The sequence below is a fragment of the Marmota marmota genome, unplaced genomic scaffold (assembly GCF_001458135.2).
Source record: "Marmota marmota marmota unplaced genomic scaffold, marMar, whole genome shotgun sequence".
Lineage (NCBI taxonomy): Eukaryota > Metazoa > Chordata > Mammalia > Rodentia > Sciuridae > Marmota > Marmota marmota.
The window spans coordinates 10,509,270-10,524,086 of record NW_026000205.1 but is presented as its reverse complement, the minus strand read 5'-3'; the positions used below and the strand labels follow the sequence as shown (position 1 = coordinate 10,524,086).

The window sequence follows — 14,817 nt, the reverse complement described above, 5'->3', positions numbered from 1 at the left end:
CCTTCTACCAACATTTATCCCTTATTCTTGTTAAAATACTGAAAGTGAGAAATTATTTTCCAGTTTATAATAAAACAGGTATTCTACAATCTACATTCTCAAGTCCTAGTTAATATTTAATTAAAGGCTAACAAAAGATTACATAAAAGGAAGCTATTTGTAAATTTAAACTTACCTGTATTATAACTCCTGCATTTTTTGCCCCCTTGGAGATGAGTTTTTTGCCATGTTCCCCAGGCTGGTGTCCAAACCGCTGAACTCAAGTGATCCCCAGTCTCCCAAGTACTGATTTACAGTTGTGTGCCACCACGCCTGCCTACATTGTTTGTTTAGTCACTCCTTTGTAACTTTAAAAAAAAATGCTGGATTATTCTACATAGGCTAGTTCGACTCCCTTCGTATTGGCTTCTGTGTCCTTTTTTTTTTTTTTTTTTAGACCACTGTAGCCTTTGTTTGTATGTGGTGCTGAGGATCCAACCCGGGCCGCACGCATGCCAGAGGAGCGCGCTACCGCTTGAGCCACATCCCCAGCCCCCACTGTAGCCTTTGATTGCATTTTTTCCTAACCAAATGCATTGATCAACTATGGAGCACACTAGTGCATTATTGATAAATAAAGGGAAAGACTGGAACATTCAAATCTTTTTTTTTTTTTTTTTTTTTTAATATTTATTTTTTTTTTTTTAAGTTTTCGGCGGACACAACATATTTGTTTGTATGTGGTGCTGAGGATCGAACCCGGGCCGCACACATGCCAGGCGAGCACGCTACCGCTTGAGCCACATCCCCAGCCCGAACATTTAAATCTTTCCTTACCTTTATGAACTGCATTTCAAAACAACCAAAAGTTGTGAAGGATAGATTATTAATAGAAAATTCTAGCTGGTAAAGATCAAAAGGAGTGATAGAATTTGAAAATTATGCTTATTTATAAAATAATGGGTCTTGGTGGAGATATCCATGGATACAAGACCATGGGTGAAGGATTGATAGAAAGCTTATGATTGGTGGTGCTGAATGGCAGCACCCACTAATCTACATTAACATTTCTAAATTAGATCAGCCAGGCTATGCCCTTCTATATGTGATACAATCAATATACAAAGTATCTCCTGTGAAATATTCCCCCCCCCTTCCCCGCTAAAAATTTGCTTCAGAATTACAACTTAGTCTCTGAATCTAATTACCCCTTTACAGGAAACATGGAGAACTAAGGAACAGATTAGTGAAACAAAGAAGCAAATAACGAAATCCACAATTTGAAAAGTTTCCTGAATTAATGGTTTAATTTCTTAACCAAAATACATATCAAGAACAAAAAGAACCATAATCCTATGTCAAGAATAATAGACATATCAAGTACAGTGTATGGAACATATTGGTATCCTTGTGTTTTAACATTTTGATGTACTTGGGATTTGTTTTAATTACGCATGGTGATAGACATAAAAATGATTGTCTTGAAGAAAGTTTATTCTCAAATCCCTAAAAATAGGTATTCTACTATCTATCAGGAGGCATGGCTTGCATGTAGGGCCATATGGGGAAGCACCCAAAGACTTGGGTAAAAGCAGAAATAGAGAGGATAATGCATACCCCAAGGCCTTTATTAGTGATTTGTTTTTTATTGTTTTATTTGGGGGGAAGGAATGGGTAAGGCAGGCTAGACACTTGAGTACTTTTAGGGTGGATAGTTTGAATAATTTTGGCAGATTCTGTGCTACAGAGGTGATTCCTAGTTGTGAGGTGATTCCTAGTACCTGGCCCTAGGGTAATTTAGGGCTGGGGAGTTTTGATGCGGTGTGTGAGTTTGATAAAGCATGGTTGGGAATATGGGCTCTGGATTGTTTGGTTTGTATATCAAAGATCTACTCACAGGGGAACTATTGCTATCTATGCATTAGCTAGTCTTGGGAGGAGTCTTCAGGATCAAGGCCTGAACTGCCAGAGCATTAAGGGTACAGAAAATGTAGTCAGTCCAACCTTGATTTGGACAAATTAGTGACAATGTTTTTATATATTGTGTAAATATAACCCTGGATTATGTATTAAATGATACTAAGCAATTGTTCATTATGTTAGGCATTATGTTGGCATTATGGGTGTGTGTATAAGTATGTGCTAGAGATCTATACTGAAGTATTGAAGGGTAAAATTATATCATGCCCTATGATTTGCTTTAAAATGTAGTCATGCATCACATAATGATTTTTCAGTCAACAGGGCCACAGGGCTGGGGCTGTAGCTCAGTGGCAGAGCACTTGCCTTGCATGTGTGAGGCACTTGGTTCGATCCTTAGCACCACATGAAAACAAACAAATAAAATAAAGGCGTTCTGTCCATCTACCCAAAAAAAAAAAAAAAAAAAGTTGACCATATGTTCAACATTGATCCCATAAGATATTATCACCTATTATCTTAATGTCATTAATGTAATGTCATTAATGACATTAATGTCATGATATTAATGTAATGTCATTACCCATCTTAGGTGTCAAAGTAGACTCTGTGATGTTTGCATAACAATGAAATCACCTAAAGATGCATTCCTTAGAAAGTATCCCTGTAAGTAACTGAAAATATGTGGGAGGAATAGATGAAACAAGATTGGCAAAATGTTGCTGTGTTGTATCTTGATAATAGACACACAGGGTTCATTGTGCTATTTTTACTATCTTTACGTATATATGAAAATTTCCATAATAAAAATTTTAAGGTAGAGAATCAAATCTGAAGTGTTAAAATATTTAGAGATGAATAATAATGTGTTGCCTACAAATGAAAATTTGTGGGAAATCACCAAAGCTCTACTAACAGAAAACCCCAAACAATGCATTTAGAAAACCTGGATTGAGGAACCAGTGTTTGTCTTGTTCACCATGCTTTTCCCAATACCTATAATGACTGTCACGTAACAGGCAGTTGATATGTAATGGAAAAAAATTAGCATTAACTTAAGCTAGAAGATTAAAATAAGAAGAAAAAAAACACTAAGGTGTTTGTTACCGTGCATATCTGGAATGTTCCCCAAAGGCTCATGTGTTGAAGACTTGATCCCTAGCTGGTGGCAGTATTGGGAAATGGCAGAAACTTTAGGAGGTGGGGCTCAATTGGAGGAAGGAGGTGACTGGTGGCATGTCCTTGAAGGGTAAATATTGTCCTGGCCTCTCTCTCTCTTCTTCACTGCTGCCATGAGGTAAGCAGCTTTGCTTCACTAATGTTCCCTTCACTACAGGCTCAGAAACAATGGAGCTACCCAGCTGAAACCATGAACCACACTAAATCTTTCCTCCTTTAAGTTGATTTCCTCAGGTATGTCGTCACAGTGATGAAAAGCTAATGGATACAATAAGTAGTAGGAAGTAATTTATATGATAAAAGAAATAAATGGAACAGTTAATAAAGTAGTAGACTCTAACCAAGGGTGTTCTCTTTGCAGAGATCATTAATACAGAATTGGCAGTTATTGAGGGGGGGAAGATGAATCAGTTACAGCTTTATGTATGAGAAAGGTGAAATAGCTAAATATATCAAGGAGATTTTAAAAATTTAAGTTATATGTTAATACATACATATAGTTGCATATGTATAAACAAACAGAGAATGAGTTATCCTAAGAAACCTAAATTATCAAAATTGGCTCAAGATATTACAGATACCCTGAACAGATCTATAGACAAAGGAAAAAATGAAATGTGGTTATGATCTTATTTTTTAAAAAGAAAGAATTAATAGTTTTTCAGGTAGTAAAATATTTTAAAGAACTAATAATCTCTAATAAAATTCTAGATTATTCTATAATGCAAATATCCTAATAATAAAAATAGATGAGAGGGCTGGGGTTGTAGCTCATTGGTAGAGCACTCACTCACCTAGCACATGTGAGGCCCTGGGTTCGATCCTCAACATCACATAAAATAAAGGTATTGTATCCAATTACAATAAAAATAAGTATTTATCAACAACAAAAAAAAGATGAGAATACCATCTCAAAAGAAAAATCTGGACCTATTTTACTTAAGATACATGCAAACATTAGTAAAGTATCAGTAAATTGAATGCAATATCTATTAAAATAATTATAAAATATAAAATAATCTTGCCAGAAATACATAGGGCTCTGACCTCTTGTGATTTAATTATGTATTTAGATTTTTTAGGGTTTTTTTTTTTTTTGTGTGTGTGTGTGTGTGTGTGCATGCAAGAGAGAGATGCTGGGGATTGAACCCAGGGCCTTGTGCATGTGAAGCAAGCACTCTACCAACTGAGCTATATCCCCAGACCCTAGATTTTTTTTATTTCTAACTTGAACAATTTAACAATGTTGGACAAAAGACATGACCCAGCTCCATTTTTTTTTCAGTTGTAGGCAACAGATATAATCCCTTTATTTATTTATTTTTAATGTGTTGCTGAGGATTGANAAATAAGTTACAACCCCTAACCCTCCAATGACTTTTTTACATTATTTTCCTAACTAATTTTCATTTATCTGAATTTCATCAACTTTGCTCACACTTGTAATTCCAGCAAGGAGACCTCCTCGCAAGTTCAAGACCAGCCTCAGCAATTTATACATATGAAAACATAGAAATTCAACATGAGGCTGGGGATGTGGCTCAAGCAGTAGCACGCTCGCCTGGCATGCGTGCGGCCCGGGTTCGATCCTCAAGCACCACATACAAACAAAGATGATTGATGTCCGCCAAGAAACTTAAAAAAAATAAATAAAATATTAAAATCAAAAAAAAACAAAAGGTACTGTAGTCAATCTACAACTAAAATATTCAAAAAAAAAAAAAAAAGAAATTCAACATGAAAATTTATTGCCTCTGGCCTAGTCTGCTTTGTGCTGCTATAAGAGAATACTGCGGACTGTAATTTGCAATGAATAGGAATTTATTGGCTAATGGTACTGGAGGTTGAAAAGGCCAAGATTTGAGGGGCTGGCATCTAATGAGAGCCTTTGTATTCTGTCATCCCATGGTGGAAGGAAAAATTGAGGATAAGAGAGAGCAAGAGGGGTAAGCTTTCCCTTTTATAATAAGAAACCCACTTCTATAACAAACCCATTCTCATGATAATCCTCTCATGAAGGTAGAGGCCTCAGTGGCAAAACATTTGCCTAGCTATGCAAAGCTCTGGGTTCAATCCCCAGTACTGGGGGTGGGGAGAGAAAGAAGAGGAACCCATTTCTGCAATAAATAACCCACTTCCAAAATGATGACATTAATCCATTCATAAAGACAGAGGCCTTATGACATATTCATCTTTTCCAGGTCCCACCTCTTATGAGTGTCCCACTGGGGATAAAATTTTCCAACACATGAACTTTGGGGTGCACATTCAACCTATAGCACCTTCTACAAATTAAAATGAATATTGTCACAACTGTTTATTTTCAACCAAATCTCTGATGCCACTAAAGATATACCTTAAGATTTGTACTTCCAAGTCTATTTTGCTCTGATTGGGCAGTTGTCGCTAATCAATCATTCATCATCTGGAATAATACATCTTTACCACTCAGGATTTCAAATTGTTTGTATTCATAAAGAGTAAAATTAACACAAAAAATAATATCTTAAGTAAAATTACTGATATAAGAGTAAAATTAGTTTTTGCTTATAGATGGATGTTTGATAACAATTTGTAACAATCTGTAACAATTTCATGTTAACAGAGGTTTCTTGGAGTCAGCACATTTACTGAAATTTTCTGAAAATATAGTACTTAATAGTATTTGAAGAAAATGTTTTTGTTAAAACAAGCATGGGAGCTCTGCATGCCATATTTTTGGGGGTAGGAATCACATTAAGTGCCTATAAAAATATTCACAGACTGTTTCATTTTATCTAAACCAAAAACATCTCAGACTTCATATAGAACTTGTATTCCCCTTACCTATTCCAGATGTTCTTGGGCAGATGTTGCCATTACCAGAAGTACTTCAAGGATTGAAATTTCTCCATTATGGCAGATCTATGGTTGTATGGCAAAGAAAGCAACTAACATGCTATGTACCCAGCTGCTTGCATTTTTAAAACTTAAAATGGTGCTTTTTTAGGGGATTAAAGGCATGATTCAATGGTAGATACCCTTGCTCAACATGCATGTGGCCCTGAGGTTTGATATCCAGCACTCCACAGTCTATACAAGGTGCTTTTTCAATGGAATAGAAAACCCATAGGCCCTGTCTGTATTTAAACCTTTTATGGATAAATATTTTTATTATATACAATTTTTCACTGTGAAAAATGCCTTACTGAATATCTCTGTGTTTCTTGCTATACATGAGAGTTTTTCTAAGGTGCTTATCAAAAAGCGAGATTACTCTCTCACAATTTATGTTCACTTTCACCCTTGTCGGATATTGCTACAGAAGTAGAGTAGCATTATGGTAAATTTATAATGCCTTTAACTAGTGAAGCAATTCCTTATATCCATGTCTGGTATGAGTTTTAATATTTTCTTGGTTAATAATGAGTTAAGCATCTGTAAACATCTGTTTCATGACTAAACAACTTGCTAATTCACATCTTGCCCATTTAAAAAAAATTTATGTAAGATTTGTGATATTCTTATCCAGATAGTAATCCTTTATGTGTTATAAGTGATGGATTTAACTGTCTTCCAGGTTGTGGCTTATATCTGTATTTATGGTGATTTTGTCAAGTTAAAATTTAAATATGAATGCAATAATAGTTTTCATTATCACAAAAGATTTTCAAAGGTCTAATCTTTTTAATTTTATGTTTTACTAGACTCTTAGTTTTCTAAACAGTTTTGTTAACTGCAAATAGATATAATTTTGGTTTTTCCTGAATATGTATAGTAATTATTTTATTAATCTTATAATAGAACCTTCAGAAAAGGTTTAGTGGGATTATTGATGATAGCAGGATCTAATTATTTCTCCAAATTTAATGGAAATCAGTGTAATATTTACTCTAGGTTTAAATAGACTGTTTGTCTCAGTTGTTTCTTGAAGACCCTACTTATCTTTTGTTATTAGAAATGCCAATGGAATATTGTCAGATGCCATTTTGGCACAATAATGTTTTTCTCCTTGAATTTGTTAATGTGATCTGTGGTCATTAAGGCAGTATGGTATTACTTAAGAATGAAAAAATAGAACAATGGATCAAAATAAAGAACCCTAAAAAGGCCCAACATATATATGTGTGGTCATCTGATTTATAATAAAAGTTCCTCTGCAATGTAGTTGGGAAATTGTGGTCTTTTCAATAAGGAGCATTGGGTCAGTCACATATCTGTATGAATGAAAAATTACTTTTTTTTTTTTTTTTAATTACCAGGATTGAACCTAGGGGCATTTAACCACTGAGCCACATCCCCAGCCCGAACATTTAAATCTTTCCTTACCTTTATGAACTGCATTTCAAAACAACCAAAAGTTGTGAAGGATAGATTATTAATAGAAAANCCCCCCCCCCCCCCCGTTTTGTTGTTGTTGTTGGTTGTTTGTTTGTTTGTTTTGGATAGGTCCTTGCTAAGTTGCTGAAACTGGTCTCAAACTTGTGATCCTCCTGTCTTGGCCTCCTGCGCAGCTGGGATTACAGGTGTGCACCACTGTGCCTGGCAAAAAATTACTCTTGACTCTTACTTCACACTGCACACAAACAATTCCAGATATATAAATGATCAAATTCTAAAAAGTAAAACAAATTCTTTAGAGGAAAACAATATCTTTATAGAACTTAGGTTGCAAAGATTTTTTTTTAATAGCAAATGAGGGCATTTTTTAAAAAACTTTAATTTTCTTTTTATGTGGTGCTGAGGATTGAACCCAGGGCCTCACATGTACGAGGCAAGCACATAGTCACTGAGCCACAATCCCAGCCCCCAAAGATTACTTAAAAGAGCTAAGAAAGCACTAACCAGAAATAAAAAAGTGGTAAATTTTACCATATTAAGTTTAAGAATCTATTTTTATCAAAAGACACGATTAAGAATATGGAAGAACAAAACACAAAGTGGGAGAATGTTCATAATGTATTTGAATAAAGATTCATCCAGAATATATAAAGAACCCCTATAGATCAGTAAATAGCATAATCAAACAGGAAATGGGGGGGGACAGCAAATAAGCACTTCAAACAAAAAGGTGCTCAAAATTTTTTTTATCAAGGAAACAGAAAAATTACAACCACAGTGAGATATCACTACATACCTAGCAGATTCACCAAAGAATAAATGTGTACAAAGTGCTTACGTACAATGCATGCCTACACAGTGTGCCACAGAATGTTCCAGCCTCTAACAATACTGAATATTAAAGACAAAATCCTCAAGCCTGGCATGGTGACACACATTTGTAATCCCAGTGACTGGAGACTGAGGCAGGATGATTCCAAGTTAGGCCCAAAGAAACTTAGACCCTCTCTAAAAATCACCAACATCCACAAAAAAAGATTCCCAATCTCTATGAAAATATAGGAAGCAAGCAGCCAGTAAGTACGTAGCTAATTAAGAAAACTTCATATACTCAAGTGATACAATATTAATTCCAAGCAGACTCTGTTAAATAAGAATGTCTATTGTAATTCCTACAATAGATACATAGAAATATAGCTGAAAAGCAAATACAAAAAATGTATTAGAAAAAAATGATTAACCCCCTCAAAAAAGGCAGGAAAGCAGAAGTAGTGGATTTTAAAATGGAACAAATAGAAATCAACAAAAAAGCAAACATGAACCCAGACAAGTTAATAATCAATGTGAATGGTCCAGAGATTGTCATACTGGCTTTTTTTTTAAAGTCAAACTCAACCACATGCTGCCTGCAAGAGATGTTTTGTTGTTGTTGTTGTTTGTGTGTGTGTGACAGAGTGTGTGTGGTGCTGGGGATTGAACCCAGGGCATTGTGCATAAGAGGAAAGCACTCTACCACTGAGCTATATACCTCCCCAGCCCCCAAGAGATGCATTTTAAATGTAAAATAACAAATAAGTTCAAGGAAAAAAGATGGAATAAGATATGCCATCCAAATAGTAAGTACAAGAAAACTGGCCTGGTTGTATTAGTATTAGACAAAATTGGTATTAAGAGATAAAAGGAATGACAGCAGGGTCAATTCATTAAAAAGACACACAAGTGTGTATGCACCAAGTAATAAATATTCAAAATACATGAAGCAAAAACTGAACAAACTAAAGGGAGAAACAGATGAAGCTACAATAGTGGTTTGAAATTTCAAAACTCCAAATCGGATCCAAGACGTGGCGCTTACAGTGCCTGACCTCCCCTCTGACGCGAAATTGGGTCAGGTAGAGTAGGGAGCAGTAGTCACCAGTGGTGGGAGAAGGAGGCAGCGATGAGTCACTTATAAACTGCACTCAAGCAGGACCCGAAGCTGAAATGCCAGGAGGGTGAGCGAGTAGGGTGCTTTCATGGGCCTCTTTGTGAAGCATAGTGTGTTAAGGTTGCCATAAAGGACAAACAAGTGAAATACTTTATACATTACAGCGGTTGGAGTAAAAATTGGGATGAATGGGTTCCAGTGAGCAGAGTACTCAGGTACATGGACACCGATCTGCAGAAACAGCGAGAACCCCAAAAAGCCAATGGGGGCAGTATGCATGGGGGAGGTGAAAGAGGGGTTCCAGGAAAGAATACATCTAGTCTATAACAGAAAACGTTGAGGTGAAAACAAAAAAGAAAAAACAGAAAACACCTGGAAATGGAGATGGTGGCAGTAACTAGTGCGACACCTCAGCCTCCTTGGAAGAAAAGGGCCCCGGGTAGATCCTACTGTTGAAAATGAAGAAACATTTATGAACAGAGTTGAAGCTAAAGTAAAGATTCCTGAAGAGCTAAAAACCACGGCTTGTTGATGACTGGGACTTAATTACCAGACAAAATAGCTCCTTTATCTTCCTGCAAAGAAGATTGTGGATTCTATTCTAGATATTATACAATTTATAAGAAATCTCGAGGAAATAGATAATAAGTATGCTATTAATGAATTGTGGCAGGACTAAAAGAATACTTCAATGGGCACCCCACTGCTCTACAAATTCAAGAGACCACACCATGCTGAAATTCTTGTAGGTCATCCTGATGTACCCATGTCTCAGGTATATGGAGCGCCACATCTACTGAGATTATTTGTAGGAATTGGAGCGATATTGGCCTATACACCTCTGGATGAGAAGAGCCTTGCTTTATTACTGAAATATCCTCACGATTTCCTCAAGTACCTGACAAAGAATTCTGCAACTTTGTGTAGTGCCAGCGATTATGAAGTAGCCCCTCCTGAGTACCATGGGAAAGCAGGGTGAGGAGATGCTCTTCATTCACTTGTGTCTGGATCTATGTAAACACATTTTTGTTCTTGATCCTTTGCTGAGAGCCACAGCCAAGTCAGAATGGCCCCTGGCATTTTGCCAATAGTATTGGTTGAGAGGCAAGCCATTAAGATGATGCTGGATTGATTCGGTTGTATATTAGATCTTTACTGCCCAACTCGGCCTGCTACTTCGGAGTTCTTGTGGGGATTCCTGGAGAGTTCCCATTGGTTGGGGAAGTGCCGGAGGAGGGATTTCCGGTTGGTGGTTCCTGGAGGAGATGCATGCATGGCGTTGGGGAGAATTCCCGGGGAGTGTGTGTGGAGTGTGCTGGTGGAGTTCAGAAATAAAGTTTTGTTCCTGCTTTAGTGGCTTGTGATTTGTGCCCAGCCAGACTGCGGCAGTCCTTTGAAGATGTTGGTGTATAATAGAATTTTTTTAACTGTTTGAATTTTTAAAATATTTTCAGTTATGGATAGATACAATAACTTTATTTTATTTATTTATTTACTTCTATGTGGTGCTGAGTATGGAACCCAGGGCCTTGCACATGCTAGGCGCGTGCTTTACCACTGAGCCACAACCCCAACCCCAAAAGCTGCTCTTGAATGCTGGTGGTTCTATTCCTTTGACACTATACACTTTTATAATATGTTAATGCTCTATGATAAAATGTTCTGATTCCTAGTGCCAAAGTTTCAATTCAGTGTGTATAACTGAATACACTCATCCATTTTTGCTCCCCCCCCCTTTTTAAATAGTGCTTAAAGTAAAGACCCATCCTTTGCAAGTCATCCATATTATTCCTTAGGTATTATATCTTTGCTCAAATTGTTGAAGAATGGTGGCTTGTTTCATGGCTTTTGTATTTGTGTCTTATGCACGTTTTAACATGACAGACAATGCATTGTGTAGCTATAGTTTTCTGGAAAAGTCAATCTTTTAGGAATTGTTTTTCAAATCTTCAATAATTTTTTTCTCTAAATTTCAAAAATCATTTCAAAAACTCTCCGGACTTGATAGAACAACTAAAGAAAAATATGTCAAATATAACAACAAAAAATACCCACTAAACAATAATGACAACACATCAAAATTTGTGGAATATAGTTAAAGTAGTACTTTAGAAGAAAAATTATGGATTTTGGAAGCTTAGATTAAAATATTTTAAATCAATTAGACCTGTTTGCTAAGAAGCTACAAAGAATAAATTACTCAAGTAGAATGAAAGGCTGAAGAGCAGAGATGACATACTGAAGAAGACATATACAAGTATACAACAGAGAAAATTATAATTTAGTTTCTTAAAAATGATAATAAAATTAGTAAAAATCTGAGCAAGTTAATGGAGAGAGAAAAAATAGCCAAGCACAGTGAGGGGAACCCATAATCCCAGGTACTCAGGAGGATCCCTTGGGCCCAGGAGTTGGAGACCAGCCAGGGCAACATGGCATGACCCTCTGAGAGAGGGGAGGGGAGGGAGGGAGGAGAGAGAGAGAGAATGAATACATGAATTATAGACATTCAAAGGTCATCATAAACATTATAATAAATTCAATATAAATGAAAAGAACAAATTTCCTGAGAATACAACTTAAGAGAATTTATACAAATTGAAATCTAAAAGCCCTATATCTTTTAAAGAAATTCAGTTCTTAACTGGGCATGGTGGCACACACCTGTAATCCCAGCTACTCAGGAGGTGGGCCAGCCTGAGCAATTTAGTGAGATTCTGTCTCAAAATTTAAAAAAAAGAAAAGAAAACATTAAAAAAATTCAATCCCCAGCCCATAAAAAAAGAAAAAAAAATGTCAAGGCTCCTTAGTGAGGGGTGTAAATAATTCAGTATGAGGGCTGGGGTTGTGGCTCAGTGGTAGAGTGCTCGCCTAGCACGTGCTAGGCCCTGGGTTCCATCCTCAGCACCATATATAAAATAAATAAGTAAAATAAAGGTATTGTGTCAACTACAGTTAAAAATATTTTAAAATAATAAAAATTTAAAAAAAATTTTAAATTCGTTATAGAGTTTCAAAATGCCTCAAAATTTAGTCAAAACAAAAAGGAAGGGTCTGGGGTCATAGCTCAGTGGTAGAACAACTTGCCTAGCATATGTGAGGCATTAGGTTCGATTGTCAGCATCACATATAAATAAATAAAGGTCCACCAACAACTAAAAAAATTTAAAAAAAATGAAATATGGAGAAACTAAATTCTTTTTATTAAGTTTTTTTGAAACCTTTAATTAATTTACTTATCTTTATATGGTGCTGAGGATCAAACCCAGTGTCTCACACTCTGAGTTACAACCCCAGCCCCTTTTTATTATTTTTGTTTTATTTGGATGGATTGTTGCTTTCCTCACATAAACTCAATCATAAACATGTAAATAGTAATTTGTTTTGAATTTTAAAATATTTTCACAAAAATCTTAAGGAGCTCAGAATTTTCTTTTATCTCCTACTTCACATTTATTGTTTGCAAATCGAGGCTTAATAAGATCAGCCTAGATATTTTCAAGGATCTGCTAAAACTATATTCTTAAGAACTCAATCTTCTATCTATTAATAATGTATTAACAATCTAGGATGGGGAGGATGCCATCATGTACTCCCTGGCGGGCTCATCTGTGTCTTTTCCCAAGGAACCCAGGCCAGGACAAGCTCAATAACTCCTCTGAGAAAGATCTCGCAACACATTCTCTCTAATGTTCACTTTTCAAATCTCCTCATCAGGAAGACAACAATTCTAAATATATGTGCTTAAGAGAGCTTGAAAATATTTTAGCAAAACCTGACAGAACGAAACGGAAAATACACAGCCTCTTTAGGTAACTAGCAGAACTATGATTTTAAAAATCAGTAAGAATAAATATCTAGCACCGAGAGCGTTGCTTGGTGGAAAGACCCTGAGGCTCGACCCCAGACATCCCCAAACAAACAAACAAACAAATAATAAAATGGCAATGTCAACCATTTTAACATAACAGAACAGGAACTCTCACAATGGTAGAGTGCGACAGAGTGCTAGAGTGCAAAAGGGGCTGAGGCAGGGCGACATTGAGAGCTTCAGGGAGCTGGAGCAACCTTTCAAGTCGTGTAGATTTTGCTGGACTTTGCGAGATTTTTTTCTTTTTTTTTTTTTTTTTTTTTTGTAGTTGCAGATGGACAGAATGCCTTTCTTTACTTTAATTTTTATGTGGTGCTGAGGATCGAACCCAGTGCCTCATGCATGCTAGGCAAGCGCTTTGCCACTGAGCTACAGCCCCCGCTCTTTGCGGGTATTTTTATTGGGGTGTCTGATATATAGGCCCGCCCCGCTGGAGTATATATACTGAACACACAGTACATATGTTAGGTGTCTGCAGGTAGCATGAATTTTTCTAACCCTGGTAGGGAAACAATAAAAACTCTTAAGCTCGTGGAGAGGTCCTGGTCCTTCCACTAGCCGGCCAGCCAGTTCTTCCCGACCCCCAGCAGCTGCGCTGGTCCCCACCTCCCGCCCCCACGCTTGCGCACTCTGTGCAGCTGGTTGGACTGGAGCCGGACTTTCCCCACGGCGGACTACATTTCCCACAAGCCCCCACGCGGTTTCCTTCCGGCTTCCCTGCTGCTGTCGGCTGGGAGAGGTGAGTTGGTCGCGTGCACTGAGGAAATAGGCGCGGGGGCGGCGCGGGGGCGGCGCGGACTTCTGTGTGAGTCGGGTTTGCAGTGACTCTGGAGTTTTGTGACGCTGCCTGGGCACCAGGTGCCCTACTGCGCCCTCTGCCCTCCAGCTTCTGGGCCCACAGGAATGGCTCCGAGTTAGGTATCTGAACCCCAGAGTGAAGGCCCCCAAACAAAAAGACGCAATCCTGAGAACTGCTGAACAGCTCCAGAGCACCGCGTTACGGCGTTCCCTCCCTAGGAAGTCGGTGAACTGATTGCAGTTTAGCTTTGGTGTACTGTGGCCTTTCTCACTGATCCTGGGAAGGGTCGGCTTTACGTCTTCATTTCCAGCGGCTTATGTGTGTGGAAGATGGTGGGAGTAGCAGTGGCTGCGGAGTTGGGTCCTGAGTCAGGGCTCCGAGGCCGGGCTCCAAGAAAGGCTCGATGTTTCGATTCTCATCTCTTTTCCCCAATCCTGATGATCTTTAGGAAAGCGGAGGGAATGGAGGAAGTTATTGTTGTTGCATATATAAAAACGTAACGTCAATATTAATTTGTGTTTCTTCCTTTATTAAATGTAATTTTAATTTTTTCCAGGCATGGGATATTTTGCTTCCATCTTCTGGGAAAGAGCAAAATCCGAACGGACGGGGGCGGGGCGGAGGCGCCGGGAGAGTGGCAGCCTTGTCATGATCAGGCTAGGAAAGAAGAGACGCTAAAGCAAAATTAATAGAAAACATTATTTCCCCCTAGGTCATACCACAGTTGTTAAATACCATAAATACTTCCTCTTTAAAGATTATGACTTTCTTATGAATGATGCTCCAAGTTGCTTTGCTTTTTTTTTTTTTTTTTTTTTTTTT

General features: G+C 37.4%; 1 protein-coding gene, 1 non-coding gene and 1 pseudogene across 6 annotated transcripts in view; 2 read left to right on the top strand and 1 right to left on the bottom strand.

The window, feature by feature from the left end:
* The window catches only part of Zfp14 (ZFP14 zinc finger protein), a 42,296-nt gene that overhangs the window by 1,791 nt on the left and 25,688 nt on the right, over window positions 1-14,817 (top strand). Inside the window, exon 1 of one of the 5 annotated variants that reach the window (XM_048791159.1) lies at window positions 13,824-13,935. The exons of 1 other annotated variant lie outside the window; for it this stretch is intronic. The gene's annotated coding sequence lies outside the window, so the exon portion shown is untranslated. 3 more of the 5 variants (XM_015497172.2, XM_048791161.1, XM_048791160.1) reach the window with 3 other exon arrangements.
* Window positions 4,207-4,279, bottom strand: Trnav-cac. Its single transcript has one exon. It is a non-coding gene; the product is annotated as a tRNA-Val (tRNA).
* Window positions 7,512-10,690, top strand: LOC125612625 (annotated as a pseudogene).